The sequence below is a fragment of the Giraffa tippelskirchi genome, chromosome 10 (genome assembly GCF_054371585.1).
Source record: "Giraffa tippelskirchi isolate mGirTip1 chromosome 10, T2T-mGirTip1v1.2.pri, whole genome shotgun sequence".
Classification (NCBI taxonomy): Eukaryota; Metazoa; Chordata; class Mammalia; order Artiodactyla; family Giraffidae; genus Giraffa; species Giraffa tippelskirchi.
In genome coordinates, this window is record NC_137284.1 from 2,084,946 (window position 1) to 2,104,576 (window position 19,631).

The window sequence follows — 19,631 nt, forward strand, 5'->3', positions numbered from 1 at the left end:
TTAAGATATTTTCTATGCTCAAGGTTTAGTAAATCTGCAGTCAAATTTATTTATCTTCTCTTATTACAACTAGATTTTTAATCACATAGGAAACCTTTTTCCTAGGCATAGTTTTCAAGAGGAACTCACTCCTGTTTTCTCCTAGTATCTGTGTAGTTTTGTCAGTGAAGTGTCCATTCATTTGTGTTTTCACAAAAGTTTAGTTAGGATTGAATGATGAAATCCCGGAGGTAATCATATGTTTCTTCTCAATCCTATTAATATGGGGAAATACAATTTTTACATCAGCATTCATAAATAATATTGGTCTTTTTATGTTCTGTTTTTATCAGGTTTATATATCAATGTTACGTTTGCTTATAAAGTATATTTGGAAATTTTCCTTCCTTCTCTGTGCTCTGAAACAATACATGGAAAATTAGGACCCTCTGTTCTCTAAAGATTACAGTAGAATTCTCCTGTGCAATCTAATGGATAGCACACTTTCTCTTAGGATAGTTTCTTGATGAATTTTTCTACTTATTTTTTTACAATTAGGTGTTCTTTTGCCAGAGTTTTTCCAGTCTTCTCATGATTGGATGAAGCTTATCCTCTAGGAACTTGCTTAGCAAGGACTCATGTGTACAGTATTTTGTACATATGTAAAACTTTTTCTATCACCTTGACGCATGAAGTTCAGTTTGACTGGATATAAACTCCTTAGTTTGTACTTTCATAAGTTTCTTGGAAATTCTGCTCCACTCTGTCTCACTTTGTATATGGTTTTTGATTAGTCTGTTGTCCACATAATTCTCTTGCCTTTGTAAGTTAGTTTGCTTTTAGCTTGCAGGCCCTAGGGATTTCTTCTCCATTTTTCAAGTCTAACAGTTTTAGCAGGAAATGTCTCAGAATTGACTGTTTCAGGTCAACTTCCTTGGTACCCATATGGGTCCTTTCAATGTGTCAGATTTTATTGATACAGATTTATATAGAGAGTTTTTTAACATATGGCTTTAAATATAATTTGTATTGTTTTTATTTTCTTCTTCAGAGACTTGAGTTATAACACATTGGATCCCCTTTGCCTGTCTTCACTTCAACCACGGTCACTCTGACTCTTCGTCTTTCGTTTTAATTACCTTAAGCTACTTTCATTGTTTTCATCTATTTCTATCTTTAGTTCAATCACCTCTTGTCGTTCTTGTTTTTATTTTTGTCCATTCCTATTTTTAAATAATATTATTACTGATTCAAAGTATGTTTTAATATCCCAAATGTTGAGAATATTTAATTTGGTTGGGAATATTGTTGACAGTCTTCAGCTTTATGGTTCAATTTTGAAGGAAACCTTTGTAAGCAGAAAACCTTTTATTCTCATTTTCTGATTTTTTTTTTTTCTCATAGTAGTATTACACTTACCAGTAATCATAGTCTGCTTACCTGTATTCCTATGTACCTAGTGTCAGAGTTCCTAGTTCAAAAATTCCCTCTTCTTTCAGGCTCATCCTCTTTTAGGCAGTTCCATTTCTAGATACTGCTGTCGTGGAGATGTGTGTGAGGCAACTGGCATGTCTAGTTTTTTATTCCTGCAGGAATCTTTCACTTCCTCCTCTTATTTCCTTCTTTTACCTTACGATCATGCCACTTCTCTATATATCTGAGCCTCCCCAAGACATGATTCTCTGAGACTGCCGCATCTAACCAGTCACTTCAAAGCCCTTTGTTGCTGCTTTTGTGAACTGCTTATTTCTGTCCTGCATTCTCCATTTTGACACCTAATGGTGGACTTTGTTTTTCTGGGGATAATTCTGTCTGTGCTTCCTGTAACTCTTCTGTGGCCCCTATTTTTTTTAATGAGGTGAAACCTACATGCCATAATTAATCATTTTAAAGTCAAATACTTCAGTGGCATTTAGTGCATAATCCAAGGTCATAAAGATTTATTTCTGTGTTTTCTTCTAAGAGATTTATGGTTTTAGCTCTTATATTTAGGTTGCTGGTCCTTTTTGAGATAATTTTTATATGGTATGGAATGTGTCCAGCTGCATTCTTTTTCCTGTGTCCAGCTGTCCAGTTGTCCCAGCAGCATTCTTTTTCTATCAAATGGTCTTTATTGAACATATAGTTGACTATATATGAGGTTTGACTTCTATGTTCTCTATTTTATTCCATTGGTTTAAATGTCTACCCTTATGCCAGTACCATGTTATTTTGATTAATATACCTCTGTATGTTTTCAAACTGGGGAGTGTGAGTCTTCCAAGTTTGTTCTTTTTCAAACTTGTTTTGGCTGTTCCAGGCCCCTTGCAAATCCATGAACATTTTAGGATCAGTTTTTCCACTTCTGCAAAAAAGGCCATCAGAATTTTGATAGGGATGGCATTCAGACTGTGAATCACTGGATAATAGTGCCATCTTAACAATATTGAATCTTCCAATCCATGCATGAAGGATGTCTTCCTATTTATTCAGGTCTTTAGTTTCTGCCGGTTCTGTAATAATCGGCACAGCAGTCTCGCCTGTTTACGTTTATTCCTCGCCACATCACTCTTCCTGATGCTGCTGTGAATGGAGCCGTGTAAACATCTCCTTCTCGGGTGCTTCATTGCTGGAGTGCAGGAACAATGATTTTTGTGTGTTGATCACATGTCCTACAACTTTCCTGAATTTGTTTATTAGCTTTAATAAGTTGGGGTGGTTTTATTTTCTTTTGTAGATTCTTTGCGATTTTCTAGATAAGATCATATCTGTGAATAGAAAGGATTTTCCTTCTTCCTTTCCAGTTCATATGCTTTTTATTTATTTATTTGCCTAACTGCTAATGGCTAAAACTTCCAGTACATTGTTGGAAAGTGGTGGTAAAAATGGGCATCTTTGTCTTGTTTCTTGTTTTAGAGGAAATGTTTTTAGTCTTTTCACAATTATGATGTAAGTTACAGATTTTTGATAAATTCTTTATCATTATAAGAAAGTTACCTTCTTTTCCTAATTTTCTCAGAGTTTTTCACCTTAAAAGTTTGATGGATTTTGTCAACTGTTTTTTCTTCTGTGTCAACTAAGATAATTCTGTTACTCTGATGTATTAAATTGATGTTTCCTGTTTAACACAATTCCATTCCTGAGATATATCCCACTTGCTCATGGAGTACAATTCTTTTAATATGCTGGTGGATTTGGTTTACTAGTATTTTCTTCTGAGTATTTTTTCCTTTTTTTTTTTTTTTTTTTTTGCATCTATAAGCGATTTTGCTATCTAGCTTTCTTTTCTTGTGGTTTATTTCTCTGCTTTTTGTTTCAAAGTAGTACTCATCTCTGCTTTTAAATATGCTATCTAGTTTGGCCACAACCTTCCTTCCAAGGAGTAAGCGTCTTTTAATTTCATGGCTGCAATCACCATCAGCAGTGATTTTGGAGCCCCAAAAAACAAAGTCTGACACTGTTTCCACTGTTTCCCCATCTATTTCCCATGAAGTGATGGGACCAGATGCCATGATCTTAGTTTTCTGAATGTTGAGCTTTAAGCCAAATTTTTCACTCTCCTCTTTCACCTTCATCAAGAGGCTCTTTAGTTCTTCTTCACTTTCTGCCATAAGGGTGGTATCATCCGCATATCTGAGGTTATTGATATTTCTCCCGGCAATCTTGATTCCAGCTTGTGTTTCTTCCAGCCCAGCGTTTCTCATGATGTACTCTGCATATAAGTTAAATAAGCAGGGTGACAATATACAGCCTTGACGTACTCCTTTTCCTATTTGGAACCAGTCTGTTGTTCCATGTCCAGAGTTGGACGGTGAAGAAAGCTGAGCGCCGAAGAATTGATGCTTTTGAACTGTGGTGTTGGAGAAGACTCTTGAGAGTCCCTTGGACTGCAAGGAGATCCAATCAATCCATCCTAAAAGAGATCAATCCTGGGTGTTCATTGGAAGGTCCGATGTTGAAGCTGAAACTCCAATACTTTGGCCACCTCATGCGAAGGGTTGACTCCTTGGAAAAGACCCTGATGCTGGGTAGGATTGGGGGCGGGAGGAGAAGGGGACGACAGAGGATGAGATAGTTGGATGGCATCACCGATTCGATAGACATGGGTTTGGGTAGACTCCAGGAGTTGGTGATGGACAGAGAGGCCTGGCGTGCTGCAATTCACGGGGTCGCAAAGAGTCGGACACGACTGAGCGACTGAACTGAACTGAGTACTCATCTCACAGAATGTGTTGCAGTGTTCCTTCCCTTCTGTTTTTTATTCAAGTTTGAGAAGTCCTGGACTTCTCTTCACTATGTCTTTGATTACTGATTCATACTTTTTACTTGCCGTAAGTATGTTCAGAATTTCTATCTCTTCTTGAACCAGTTTTGTAGTTTATATTTTGCAAAGAATTTCTTCATTTCATCTTGGTTATCTAATTTTTTTTGGACTACAGTTCCGTTGTTCACAGTATTTTCTTGTTGTTGTTTAGTCACGAAGTCGTGTCCAACTCTTTGCAATTCCATGGACTGTAGCAAGGCAGGCTCCTCTGTACTACATATCTCTCAGAGATTGCTCAAATTCATGTCCACTGAGCCGGTGATGCTATCTAATCATCTCATTCTCTGCCACACCCTACTCCTTTTGCATTCAGTCTTTCCCAGCATAAAGGTCTTTACCAGTGAGTCAGCTCTTCATATCAGGTGGCCAAAGTATTGGAGTTTCAGCTTCAGTATCAGGCCTTCCAATGAATATTCAGGATTGATTGCCTTTAGGATTGACTGGTTTTATCTCCCTGCAGTCCAAGGGACTCTCAAGAGTCTTCTCCAGCACCACAATTTGAAAGCATCAATTCGTCAGTGCTCAGCTTTCCTTACGGTCCAATTTTCACATCCATACATGACCACTGGAAAAACCATAGCTTTGACTAGATGGACCTTTGTTGGCAAAGTGATGTCTCTGCTTTTTAATATGCTGTCTAGGTAGGTCACAGCTTTTCTTCCAAGGAGCAAACGTCTTTTTATTTCATGGCTGAAGTCACCATCTACAGTGATTTTGGAGCCCCCCAAAATAAAGTCTGTCACTGTTTCCATTGTTTCCCCATCTATTTCCCATGGAGTGATGGGACCAGATGCCATGATCTTAGTTTTCTGAATGTTGAGTTTTAAGCCAACTTTTTACTCTCCTCTTTCATTTTCATCAAGGCGCTCTTTAGTTCTTCTTCACTTTCTGCCATAAGGGTGGTGTCATCTGCATATCTGAGGTTATTGATATTTCTCCTGGCAATCTTGATTCCAGCTTGTGCTTCATTCAGCCCTGCATTTTCCATGATGTACTCTGTATATAAGTTAAATAAGCAGGGTGACAATATACAGCCTTGATGTACTCCTTTCCCAATTTGGAACCAGTCTGTTGTTCCATGTCCAGTTCTAACTGTTGCTTTTTGACTTGCATTGAGATTTCTCAGGAGGCAGGTCAGGTGGTCTGGTATTCCCATGTCTTTCAGTATTTTCCACAGTTTATTGTGATCCACAGAGTCAAAGGCTTTGGCGTAGTCAATAAAGCAGATGTTTTTCTGGAACTCTCTTGCTTTTTTGATGATCCAAAGGATGATAGCAATTTGCTCTCTGGTCCCTCTGCTTTTTCTAAATCCAGCTTGAACATCTGAAAGTTCACGATTCATGTACTGTTGAAGCCTGGCTTGGAGAATTTTGAGCATTACCTTGCTACTGTGTGAGATAAGTGCAATTGTGTGGTAGTTTGAGCATTCTTTGGCATTGCCTTTCTTTGGGATTGGAATGGAAACTGACCTTTTCCAGTCTTGTGGCCACTGCTGAGTTTTCCAACTTTACTGGCATATCGAGTGCAAAACTTTCACAGCATCATCTTTTAGGATTTGAAATAGCTCAACTGGAATTCCATCACCTCCACTAGCTTTCTTCATAGTGATGCTTCCTAAGGCCCACTTGACTTTGCATTCCAGGATGTCTGGCTCTATGTGAGTGATCACACCATTGTAGTTATCTGGGTCGTCAAGATCTTTTTTGTATAGTTCTTCTATGTATTCTTGCCACCTCTTCTTATCTTCTGCTTCTGTTAGGTCCATACCATTTCTGTCCTTTATTGTGCCCATCTTTGCATGAGAAGTTCCCTTGTTATCTCTAATTTTCTTGAAGCGATCTCTAGTGTTTCCCATTCTATTGTTTTCCTCTCTTTTTTTGCATTGATCACTGAGGAAGGCTTTCTTATCTTTCCTTGCTATTCTTTGGAAGTCTGCATTCAAATGGGTAGATCTTTCCTTTTCTCCTTTGCCTTTTGCTTGTCTTCTTTTCATAGCTATTTGTAAGGCCTCCTCAGACAACCATTTTGCCTTTTTGCATTTCTTTTTCTTGGGGATGGTCTTGATCCCTGTCTCCTGTACAATGTCATGAACCTCCATCCATAGTTCTTCAGGCACTCTGTCTATCAGATCTAATCCCACGAATCTATTTGTCATTTCCACTGTATGATCGTAAGGGATTTGATTTAGGTCATACCTGAATGGTCTAGTGGTTTCCCCTACTTTCTTCAATTTAAGTCTGAATTTGGCAATAAGGAGTTCATGTTCTGAGCCACAGTCAGCTCCCAGTCTTGTTTTTGCTGACTGTATAGAGCTTCTCCATCTTTGGCTGCAAAGAATATAATCAATCTGATTTCAGTGCTGACCATCTGGTGATGTCCATGTGTAGAGTCTCCTCTTCTGTTGTTCGAAGAGGGTGTTTGCTATGACCAGTGCGTTCTCTTGGCAAAACTCTATTAGCCTTTGCTCTGCTTCATTCTGTACTCCAAGGCCAAATTTGCCTGTTACTCCAGGTATTTCTTGACTTCCTACTTTTGCATTCCAGTCCCCTATAAGGAAAAGGACATCTTTTTTGGGTGTTAGTTCTAAAAGGTCTTATAGGTCTTCATAGACCTGTTCAACTTCAGCTTCTTCAGCATTATTGGCTGGGGCACAGACTTGGATTACTGTGATAGTAAATGGTTTGCCTTGGAAACGAACAGAGATCATTCTGTCGTTTTTGAGTTTGCACCCAAGTACTGCATTTCAGATGCTTTTGTTGACTATGAGGGCTACTCCATTTCTTCTAAGGGATTCCTGCCCACAGTAGTAGATATAATGGTCATCTGAGTTAAACTCAACCATTCCAGTGCATTTAAGTTCGCTGATTCCTAAAATGTTGATGTTCAATCTTGCCATCTCCTGTTTGACTACTTCCAATTTGCCTTGATTCATGGACCTAACATTCCAGGTTCCTATGCAATATTGCTCTTTACAGCATCAGACTTTACTTCCATCACCAGTCACATCCACAACTGGGTGGTGTTTGTTGCTTTGGCTCTATCTCTTCATTCTTTCTGGAGTTATTTCTCCACTGATCTCCAGTAGCATACTGGGCACCTATCAACCTGGGGATATCATCTTTCAGTGTCCTATCTTTTTGCCTTTTCATATGGTTCATGGGGTTCTCAAGGCAAGAATACTGAAGTGTTTTGCCATTCCCTTCTCCAGTGGACTACGTTTGTCAGAACTCTCTACCATGGCCCATCTGTCTTGGGTGGCCCTACACGGCATGGCTCATAGTTTCATGGAGTTAGACAAGGCTGTGGTCCATGCGATCAGATTGGTTAGTTTTCTGTGATTGAGGTTTTCAGTCTGTCTGCCCTCTGATGAAGAAGGATAAGAGGCTTATGGAAGCTTCTGGATGGGAGAGACTCACTGAGGGGGAAACTGGGTCTTGTTCTGATGGGTGGGGCCATGCTCAGTAAATCTTTAATCCAATTTTCTGTTGAAGGGTGGGGCTGTGTTCCCTCCCTATTATTAGACCTGAGGGCAAACTATGGTGGAGATAATGAAGATAATGTCAACCTCCTTCAGAAGGTCCCATACAGGCAGTGATGCACTCAGTGCCCCCAACCCTGTGGCAGGCGACTGCCAACCCATGCCTCTGCTAGAGACTCCTAGACAGTCACAGACAATGCAGGATATGCAGGTTCAATTCTTGGATCAGGAAGATGCCCTGGAGAAAGAAATGGCAACCCAGCCCAGTATTCTTACCTGAGAAATCCCATGGACAGAGGCGCCTGGCAGGCTATACAGTCCATGGGGTTGCAAAAGAGTCAGACATGATTTCGCGACAAATGAAAACAACAATGATGCTTCCTAAGGCCCACTTGACTTCACAATCCAGGATGTCCAGCTCTAGGTAAGTGACCACACTATCATGGTTATCTGTGTTATTAAGACCTTTGTTTTATAATTTTTCTGTGTATTCTTGCCACTTTTTCTTAATCTCTTCTGCTTCTGTTAGGTCATTACTGTTTCTGTCCTTTATCATGCCCATCCTTGCATGAAATGTTCCCTCTGTATGTCTAGTTTTTCTTGAAGAGACTTAAGATCTCTAAAGTCTTTCCCATTCTATTGTTTTTGTCTATTTATTTGCATTGTTCATTTAAGAAGGGCTTCTTACCTCTCCTGGCTATTCTCTGGAACTCTGCATTCAGTTAGGTATATCTTTCTCTTTTTCCCTTGTCTTTTGCTTCTCTTCGTTTCTCAGCTATTTGTAAAGCCTCCTCAGACAACCAATTTACCTTCTTGTATTTCTTTTTCTTTGGGTGTCTCCTGTACGATTTATGAACCTCCATCCGTAGTTCTTTATGCACTCTGTCTACCAGATCTAATAAGTGAAGTGAAGTCGTTCAGTCGTGTCCGACTCTTTGCGATGCCATGGACTGTAGCCTACCAGGCTCCTCCGTCCATGGGATTTTCCAGGCAAGAGTACTGGAGTGGGTCGCCATTTCCTTCTCCAGAGGGTCTTCCCAACCCAGGGATCGAACCCAGGTCTCCCACATTTAAGCAGACGCTTTACCGTCTGGGCCACCCGGGGAAGTCAGATACCAGATCTAATACCTTGAATCTATTCATTACCTCCACTATATAGTCATAAGGGATTTAATTTAGGTCATACCTGCACGGCATAGTGGTTTTCCCTACTTTCTTCAATTAAAGCCTGAATTTTGCAATCAGGAGCTCATGATCTGAGCCACAGTCAGCTCCAGGTCTTGTTTTTGCTGATTGTTCAGAGCTTCCCCATCTTTGTGCTTAGTTGCTCAGTCGTGTTCAACTCTTTTGCAACCCCAGGGACTGTAGCCCACCAGGCTCCTCTGTCCATGGCATTCTCCAGGCAAGAATACTGAATTAGATTGCCATTCCCTTCTCCAGGGAATCTTCCCAACCCAGGGATCAAACCCAGGTCTCCTGCATTGCCAGTGGACTCCTTACTATCTGAGCCACCAGGGAAGCTCAAGTATTTGGGGTATGGATGAACCTCTCCATCTTTGGCTGCAAATAATATAATCAATCTGACTTCAATATTGACCATCTGGAGATTTCCATGTGTAGAGTCGTCTCTTGTGTTATTGGAAAAAGGTGTTTGCTATGACGAGCATAGTCTTTTGACAAAACTGTTAGCTTTTGCCTTGCTTTATTTTGTACTCCAAGGCCAAACTTGTCTGTTATTCTGAGTATATCTTGACTTCCTACGTTTGTATTCCAATCGCCTATGATGAGAAGGACATCTTTTTTTGGTGTTCTAGAAGTTGTAAGTCTTCACAGAACCGTTCGACTTCAGCTTCTTCAGCATTAGTGGATGGAGCATAGACTTAGATTACTGTGATGCTAGCAGAAATAGATGTTTTTCTGGGACTCTCTTGCTTTTTCGATGATCCAGCGGATGTTAGCAATTTGATCTCTGGTCGCTTTCCCTTTTCTAAAACCAGCTTGAACATCTGGAAGTTCACAGTTCACGTATTGCTGAAGCCTGGCTTGGAGAATTTTAAGCATTACTTTACTAGTGTGTGAGATGAGTGCAATTGTGCAGTAGTTTGAGCATTCTTTGGCATGGCCTTTCTTTGGGATTGGAATGAAAACAGGACCTTTTCCAGTCCTGTGGCCACTGCTGAGTTTTCCAAATTTGCTGGCTATCCATCTTGGGTGGAACCAAATGTCATGACTCCATAGCTTCATTGCATTATATAAGTCCCTTCACCATGACAAGGTTGTGATTCATGAATGAGAGTATTGGTATAATTCTTTTTATTTCTGTATGATCAGTTGCAATGTTCTCACTTTCCTTATGTTTTTATTTGCATCTTCTCTAGTTTTTTCTTTGTCATTACAGCTAAAAGTTTGTCGACTTCGTTGGATCTTTTCAAAAGTAACGAACCTTTTGTTCAGTTGATTCTGTTGTTTTTCTATTCATTTCTCCACTATCATATTTATTATTTCCCTTTTTTCTGCTAACTTTGGGCTTAGTTTACTTTTCTTTTTATAGTTCCTTGGGCTGTAAAGTTGTTGAAGTTCTTTATGCAGGAATTCATATTTTACTCTACAAGCACTGCTTTCATTGCATTCCATAGGCTTTGGTATGTTGTATTTTCATTTTTATCTTAAATTTTTTTTTAACTTCGTTTGTAATGTCTTCTTTGACCATTAGTTTTTAATGAGAGTGTTGTTCAATTTCCACATATTTGTTAATTTTCTAGTTTTCCTTCTATTATTGATTTTTAGGCTAATCCCAATTTGGTTACTTCATATGATTTTAATTTTTAAAATTTTACTGAGACTCCTCTGTGGTCTAACATGTAATCTATCCTGGAGAATATTCCATGCATACTTGAGAAGAATGTATTCTGCTGTGGTTGGGTGGAGTGTTCTACATATGTTTGTCAGGTTTAATTCCTTTTTATAATTTCTGTATTCTTTTTATTCATACATCATTCTCAGGGTTTTCCTTTCGTTCCTTGTCTGTGACTTCCTTCAGTTCCTTGAACATCTTTAAGAAAGTTGATATAAACTCTTTGTCTAGTAAGTTTAATGTCTGCACTTCCTTAGGATTGGTTTCCATTAATTTCTTATATCAATGAGCCATACTTTCTTGTTTCTTCATATGCTTAATAATTTTGTTAAAAACTGGCTATTTTGAACAATGTATATAGTAAATTTAAACAGCAGATTCTTTCCCCTCCTCAGGAGTTATTTTTCATTGTTGTGAACTGTAACTGTTTAGTGACTTCTTGGCTATTTTTTCAACATCTGTATTCTTTGCCATGTGTGGTCTCTAAGGTCACTGTTCTTGCATTCAGCTGGTGTTTTGACAGAGATTTCCTTGAGTGCCAGAGTCCAAAGAGGAAGGAGGGAAAAAGTAGAAACAAAACAATTCTCCCAACCTTTGCAGTTTAGCTCTGTGCTGGGGCAAGCCTTCAAGATTTGGTCAGGCTGTTTACAACTCTGCCTCAGCCTCATTTCCTGCTTGAGGTAGGCACATCGAGCAGCCAGCAATGGAACCTTAGTGTGTTCTCAGGAGCTTTTTGAGCACGCGTCCTACCCCGGGTAGGCTCTTGGCTCTCTCAGCTCTTCAGTGTTCCACAGGTGTCTCAGTGGCTTGATCTCCCAGAGAAACTTCCCCAGCTTTTCCTCCCAGGCTCCCAGAGCTCCAGTCACTGGACCAGAAGCATGTACACGCCTTACCTGTTCCCAGGTGGCTGTGATTTGTTTGACTCCCTCACAGTGTTTTCAAAGAATTTGAAACGTTTTTCACTTGAGTTTGTTTGTGGAGGAAATAAAGGCTTCCCTTGAGTTCGTTTGTGGAGGAAATAAAGGCAATCACTCTCTGGAAGCCTCCAGACAATATAGAACAGATACAATTGCTAGAGCACAAGATCACCTCTGCTCCCTCTAGAACTGAGGGCTCAGGTCCCACACTTGGAATGTGGACGGCCATCTTGAAGACTGCTAGTGAGTGGGGGACCAGGGGTATTGCCAAGACGAGTAAAAATGCCATGTGGCTTTCATTTTTTAATTGCCTGTTTCTTGGTTGGCTGTTTACCTGTGCTATAAACATTTGACTGCTTTCTAGAGTTCTGACAAAGTTGATTCTGACAGAGGTTTCTGGGAAGGAAAGTCTCCTCAGAGGTACTTGTCTATTTTTGCTGAGGTCACTTACTTCCCTAATATGTTCAGCCTGGGCACTGCAAGCCTCATCTCCTGACTGTTCCGCTCGAGTCTGGCAGTGGTGGGCAGGTGGCTGCTGCGGTGTTGGACTTCGGTTTGTTTCTCAATTCACAGGTAATGTGAAGGCCACACTGTTCTGTTTCCTACTGCTGCTAAAGGCGTGAGTTGTGTGTGGTTTTATTTGCACTCCTTTCTGGTCTCATGCTTTGGGGGAGGACAAGTAGGGAGATGTGAAACCAGACGCAAGAGGAGCGGCATACTGTTTTTCACTAAACTGACTGGAAACCTTGAAAAAGGACACCTTCTCCCCAGAGTCCGTGTCCATCAGCAGGCCTTGGCAACTTCCTGAACTTTGAGCACTCTTTGCCTTCACACCTCCCTGGTCAATGCTGCCTCCATTTCTCTGTCTCAGTTGTTGCCCTCCACTCTCCACCAGTCTGTTGCCACTTTGCTTCTCCTCCATACAGCGCCCTGCAGTCCAAGGGAGTTCTTTTAAAGCAGACCTTGCCACTCTCCTGCTGAAGGTGCACCAGCAGCTTCCTGTCAGTTTCAGGTCGGTTTCCGTGGGCCCTGAGTCCACCCTGGGAGTGCCCGCTGAGGGAGAGCTCCACGTCGGGCAGCTGGGAAGCCGCAGAGAACGCTCCTCGGAGCTGCTCCACCAGCTGCTCAAGGAGTTTAGGGTGTTTATCTCTCACCGCTGAAAGCCACCCCTCGGGGGTTCATCGTGCGTCACTCCTGGCCTGCCCTCTGTGTGGCTCAGCGGGCCCCCGAGGTCAGAGATGGCGCTCAGAAAAGCATCTGGCAGACCCGCGTTAGGCGCCTTTGGTGGTGACGGAACGTGAGTGCTGAGGGTACGTGGGGAGGCCCCCGTGCTGCCTCTGTGTCCTTGAGAACAAGGGTCATGTGTTCTTTACCTCCGTGTCCCTGATGCCTGCCATACGCCAGGGTCTCCGAGACTTGCTAAGCTGACCAGCCCAGCTGGGGTCCTGTCTCCCACAGCCAGTTAATACTAGCCTTGTGGCCCTCTGCCCTCTGCTGTGGGCTGTTTCCTCTGCCGGCGCCGTCCTTGTTCCTCCACGTTTTTTTCTGATTATTGGAAATTTCCTCATACTCGACCAGTTTGACTCCTGGGGCCGTTAAGAGGCTAGCAGCATTGGAATGGGGACTGGGGGCCACGCCAGATCAAGGCCACCATGTCTTTTCATGAAGTGGTGTTTGTGCTAACTAGGTGGTGGTTGTGTCAGAGCTGAGAGTTCTCTGCAGGGCCCCTTGCTCTCTCCCTGCCTCCAGCACTCCTGCAACCAGCAGGGACCTGTGGGGGTTAGGGGGGAGCCAGGCTGCGCTGATTATTTTTGACATCAGTTGTTAACATAATTTTGACGTTAAGCCTCCCCCCTACCAGCTCCGGGGTGGCTCTGTGTCCAGGCTCTGGCGTGGGGAGCTGTGGGGAGCTGTGGGGAGCCTCTCGGCCCTGGATCTGGCCTGGCTGGGAGGCGGCCTGGGAAGGGACCTGTGTTTCTCAAGCTCGCGCCCTCGGGGCCTGGGGGTGGGGCCCAAGCAGATGTCTGGATTTGGTAGCCAGGGCCTGGAGCCGGATGCTGAGAACGAGGCCTGCAACTCATTTCCCCATTAAACATTCTGAGAACATCTGCACCGGTTTCCAAGGCTTCTCCCTCACTAATTGCTTTGATTATTGTGTGAAGTTAAGAACTGGCACATTTCCGCGATGTTGTGATGAAGGTGAAAAGATCGCTCTTAATTAGATTAAAAACATTTTTTTCTTCCTCTGTAATTTTGCCTTGAAAATCAAGGCCATTTTTTTTGTTTTCTTCATCCAAAGACCTCCAGAAACTTTCCTCCCCACCTCTCCAGAGGTTTCTTGGGAATGTCCTGTGAGCTCAACTCTTGGAGAAGACAGTGCTTAACCCAGATTCCATTGTATATTAACATTTCCCGGGGCTGCTCTTGCTGCCGGGAACCGTCCCCAGGAACTGTATCTTAGGAGACGTGGACGGTGACTTCCCGGAGCAGAGACCCCGGCGGGCTGCCCGAGTGGTGTGGGTGGCTGTGCTGCCCCCCTTCCGTTTCCCGTGCTCTCTCAGGGTTGACCCTGTCCGGGCTCTGTTGCGCGTGTGCTCCCGAGCACCCCCGCCTTTTGGACCCCACCCTTGGTCCTGCAGAGCCATTTTCATTCTCTGATTTGTGTGTGCTGAGGCCCATGCACCAGTGCAGAGGTGAGTGCTGGGGACCAGGGTCCTCAGTGCCCTCACCTCTGGGACTAGAGAAGGCCAGTGTCCTCCCCAGGGTTGGTCACGTTTGACTGTCCACATCATGGTCATGCTCATGTCCAATCTAGGCTGCATGCCTTTGACTGACGTGAGATCCAGCACGTTCCACAGTTCACTTTAAGCAACCCCGTAGCAGCACCGCAGCACAGAAAGCCAGCCTCTGGCTTTAGGGAGCCACCTTCTGATGACCCCCTGGGCCATCACAGAGGGAGCTCCTTCCCACCTGCTTTTGTTTCTCTGCCCTGTAACCCCCAAACCACAGTGAGGGGCGTGTGAACAATCCAGCTCCTGTGAGACCCTGACTGCTCAGACCCACCCCCTCGTGCTCAAGCCTCACCCTCAAGTTTGTCACACACATTCCTGAAGATTCTCTTGGTAACAAACAATGGAACCCCAACTCCATCTAGCTGAAACACAGAGAGGACATGTTTTGGCTCACACAACTGGACCCAGCTGTTTCAGCCACAGCTGGACCCAGGGCTGGGATGATCTCTGCTTGCTCTCACTCTCCCCCTCTTCTGTGCTCTCGCCTCGGCCTCCCCGTTCCTTCTGCTCCCCCCGCCCTCCTCCAATGCCCCTGGGACGGCCGTGTCCTCAGGCAGCCACTTTCTGAAGAGGGCAAGATGGCTACAAGCTCAGTAAGCCCAGCCCAAAGAGGTCACTCTTTCCCCGTCACATTTGCCAGAGTCTGGGGCCAGGCTCTCAACACCCCCAAATGGGGTATTAGCCATCTTTGAACCTGCCTCTGTGCCTCCAAAGGCCAAGGCCTGGGCCATGGGCCCTCTCTGAGGATGACCAGTAGGTACCTGTATCCTGTGGCCTCAGGAGCAGGGAAGGAGCAGCCCCCCCAAGGAAGATTTGATAAGCTGTGCCCAGAAGCCAGGCCTAGCTGCTGGACAGGCACAAACAACAGGTGTCCACTCAAGCAAGGTCTTTTCCTAAGCGGAACCGGGTGCCAGCTGTGAATATACATTTCCACTCCACTCTCTGCCCTGTTCCTGGCAGCTGTTGTGGGAATGGCTTTTACTTTCTGTCCGTGTCCCTCACTTCTAGCCTCTGAGTGGAGACGCAGGTGGCGACACGGCAGTGTTGGCTTGTGGTCCGTGAGCCGGGCATGGGCAGCTGGCACAGACCTGGGGCTGCAGCTCAGCAATGTCACACAGGGCCTGACTGCAGCTGTCCAGAGGCCCCAGGGAGGGGGTTCTTGTTCACAGTGCAGTATCTGCAGGGCTTTGACAAATCTGCCAAGAGGGGGTGGATTTCTTGTGGGGGTGGAAGGGAGGTTGAGGTGGGCAGGTGGGAAGGGGCTTTGACTTGGGAAGGACAGGGGCAGCTTCTGTTTGTCCCTGTGGAGAGAGCTGGCTTGGGGAACATGCCTGTGCCAGGCCCTGGAGGGGATATGGGGGAGGTGGAAGGCAAGGTCCCGTGCCAGGGAACTAGCAGACCTGTGGTCCCGGCACGCATGAGCCCCGTACCCATCCAGAAGAGGGGCGGTCTTGAGAGCCTTGGAAGGCCCTGTGAAGGGCTCGGCAGGATTTTAATCAGTCACCGGGGGGGAACCAGGTGAAGGCCCAGATACCAGAGAGAGTCCTGACCTAGTCTGTGTGGTCTAGGGCATCATTTTTAGCCTTTTAAACTGGTTTGCTCATCAAGAAATGGGAATCAAAGCTGCAATCCTGCAGAGCTGCTGTGACAAAGAAATGAGGCCACAACTGGAGAAGACGACAGAAATGGGAATTCCCTTCCTGCCTCGTGTGGGAGCCAAGTGTGTTCCAGTGTTGGGGATCAGGTGGACCTCCTGTGAAAGTGAGGGACTGGACCAGGCAGAGTCTGGATGGAAAGCCAAAGGAAGTGAGACCAGGTGCTCCCCGGAACAGAAGGTTCGGGAGATACCTGTGGTAGGAGAGCTCTGTTCGGGCACATGAGCAGTTCCAGGTCAGGTGGAAGGATGAAGGGTGCTCTCACATACTCCGATGTACCTCCAGGACGGATGTGCAGAGCTGTGGGATGGGGCAAAGCACAGACAGGGGTGACTTCCGTAAAAGACTGTTTCCTGGGTTGAGAAAGTATCATCCAGGGCAGAAAACGTGAACACCGTAAGGGAAGAAATGAAAATCATCCAGTCTCTTCTCCCTAAAGACAAACAGTATTTTGATCAATTTCCTTCCAGTCTTTTTTTCTGTGCCCACATTTTTTAAAGAAAATTCAAGTCACCCTACTAAGCGGGCCCACTGGCTAGAAGGAAAGATGCTGTGTTGTTTGGTTCCTGTTCTCTGGAGAGAGGGTGAGACTTGGCAGCCGGTGTCGCCAGCTGTGGTAGTCGCCACGCCAGAGGCTGCGTTCACCATCCCAGACCTCCCATTTTCCTAGAAAACAAAATTGTTTTGTTCTGCCTTGAAAACTCAGGCCCAGATTCTGGCCTTGACAAGGCAAAGGCAGCCAAGGAATTAAAGCACTGAAAACTGGGACTTTCTCATGAAAGTGTGACTCCACTGTTGCCAGGATGCAAGGCTCTTTTCCCCAAGGTCTGGCACCCTGGATGGCTCACCTGGCATAGTCCCGATGCCCTCCTAGGGTCCCGGGTGTCCACACAGTTTGCCGAGTCCACCAAGCGCTCAGCCTGCTAAGCAACTTCAAGGCCAGGGCCATTGGTCTTCTCACATCTTTGCAAAACACCAACCACAGTCTCCTTGAAGTTAAGGATGACACCCAGGTTTCTGGGGACACAGCACTTACCCCAAACCTTGGCCCAAAGGGGCAGTACGCCACTGTGTCTGCCAGGGATACAATTCCACTTCCCAGCCCCACCACACTCCCTGTACCTTCTTGCAGGAGCCTGACCAGGCTGGGACTACAGGTGGGAAATGGGGAGGGGTTTGTGGCCCTGACTGCTGCCTACCTGTGATAGGGGAGGCAGACCCCACAATACCCGACATAGGAGTAGGCAAACAGCGCCATTTCTGTCGATTGGGAAAAACCAAAATGTGGAGCCCCTTTCTTTGCCCCTTGCTGTGGGGGCCCCATATGCTGTTCTCAGGGTAAAACCAAACATTGCACATTCTTCTCTGGCAGGTGCAGGCCCCAACTGCTCTGACAAGCCAACTGATGCACACAGTTTAATTTCCGGAAATGCCAGGGATGGGCTTTTGAAAGGGGTCAGGTGGCTCACCCTTGGCCCTGGGGCTTTGGAGATGGCACTTGTCATCTTGGGTGTTTGGAAAGTAGCTCCACTTTCCAGCCACCGCTCTGCTGTTCCTTCCTTCTGTATACAAGTGATGCAGACATAAAAATATGTATTTGTGCTCATTTTTCCTTTTTTTTTTTGAGAGAGAACATTTGAATCCTGGATGAAGTTCTAGCTCTGTCACTTGACAACTGAATAATATAACCCAGGGTACTTGAATCTCAGCCCCAAATCTCTAAAATGGGGGCTGTAAATGTTCCTGCCAGGTCCCAGACCTGGGAGCCTTTGAATGCACATGCATTCTTCAAGACTTACCCGTCACTTTCCTGCGCTCTCCGAGAATGTCACGGGCAAAGAGCCCTTCACTTGGAGCCCTTCTCCAGGGTGTGACTAAGTAATGTCTGTGCGGTTTCCTGCTGGAAGTCTGCCCTCGCCCCCATGGGCTGTGAGCTCCCTGAGTTTATTTACATCTCTCTGATTGCAACTCAGGCACAACACCTTTTCACATGTTCATCAGCCATTTGGATTCCTCTTTTGTGATGTGCTTGTCTCTTGCCCTATTTTTCATTAAGTTGCGAACATTTTTCTTATTGATGTGTAGGAATTATTTGTATTTTGTGGATATTCTTCTGTGGTTGGCTTTTTACTCTTAAATATGTTGTCTGATGATTGTTGTTGTTCAGTTGCCAAATTGTGTCCGACTCTGCGATCCAATGGACTGTAGCCCTCCGGGTTCCTCTGTCCATAGCACTTTTCAAGCAAGAATACTACAAGTAGGTTGCCATTTCCTCTTCCAGGGGATCTTCCTGACCCAGGATCAAACCCACGTCTTCTGTATCTCTTGCATTGCAAGAGGATTCTTTACCTGCTGAGCCATAAGGTCTCAATTTTAATGTAGTTGAATTAATCTGTCTTTTCCTTTATGGTTATTGCTGAAGTCTTAGAAAATTCTTCCAAACCCTGAGGTCATGAAGATATTCTTCTAGATTCAGCCAGAATGTCTTTATAGTTCTCTCTTCATTAGTTTGTAACAGCCAGGAATGCCATTAATGAACTGTTGAGTATGGTGTAGGGTAAGGGTCTAGTTCAACATTTTCCTCGTGTGAACAGCCAGCTATCCTTGAACATCCTCTTCCCACCATCTGCAGGTCACTTCTGATACACAGTAAGCATTCATATGTGTGAGGGCTGTTTCTAGACAGTCAACCCTGTCCCCTTGGGCTGTCGGTCTCTCTCTGCACCAGCACCGCACCACCTCAATGACTGCTGCTTGGTAATAGGTACTGATGTCTGGAAAAGCAAGTTCTCCTACCTCATTGTTGATCAAGAATTTTGTTGATTCCTGGCCTTTTGTACTTGCAGAGTAATTTTAGAATCAGCTTGCCAGGGTTCCAACACAGAAACCATGGGATTTTTATTAAGATATGGGGAGAATCTTTTTACTATTGAGTTTTCTAATCAATGGAACAGAAGCATATTTCTCCTTTATTTATGTCTTCTTGAATGTTTCTCGTTAAGGCTTTGTAATTTCTCCATAGAGTTTTTGTATATCCTTAATTAGATACTAAAGATTTTTTTGTACTACTGTATACAGGGTTTTTTCCCTCGTTTTTAAATAACATTTTTATTTACAGAGAGGTAAAATAGTACAGAGTCCCCATATACCTCTCAGCAGCTTCCCCTAATGTTAGCACCTTATATAACCATGGTACAATTATCAAAACTAAGAAGTTAACATTGCAACAACACTAGTAGTTAAGCTACAGTTTCATTCATTTATCTGGATTTTACTAGTTTAACTGCTAATATCCTTTTTCTGTTCTAAGATCTATCATTACATTTTAGTCAGTCAGTTCAGTCACTCAGTCGTGTCTGACTCTTTGCGACCCCATGAATCACAGCACGCCAGGCCTCCCTGTCCATCACCAACTCCCAGAGTCTACCCAAACCCATGTCCATCGAGTCGGTGATGCCATCCAGCCATCTCATCCTCTGTCGTCCCCTTCTCCTCCTGCCCCCAATCCTTCCCAGCATCAGGGTCTTTTCCAATGAGTCAACCCTTCGCATGAGGTGGCCAAAGTATTGGAGTTTCAGCTTCAACATCAGACCTTCCAATGAACACCCAGGACTGATCTCCTTTAGGATGGACCAGTTGGATCTCCTTGCAGT

General features: G+C 44.4%; 1 protein-coding gene and 1 long non-coding RNA gene across 8 annotated transcripts in view; one reads left to right on the plus strand and one right to left on the minus strand.

Annotated features, from left to right (window-relative positions):
• The window catches only part of KCNQ1 (potassium voltage-gated channel subfamily Q member 1), a 364,825-nt gene that overhangs the window by 152,172 nt on the left and 193,022 nt on the right, over positions 1–19,631 (plus strand). The gene's annotated exons all lie outside the window — the stretch shown is intronic.
• Positions 1,603–9,920, minus strand: LOC145523291 (uncharacterized). The gene is made up of 2 exons (XR_014066468.1): positions 5,168–9,920; positions 1,603–3,562 (listed from the first exon to the last, which is right to left on the minus strand). It is a non-coding gene; the product is annotated as an uncharacterized LOC145523291 (long non-coding RNA).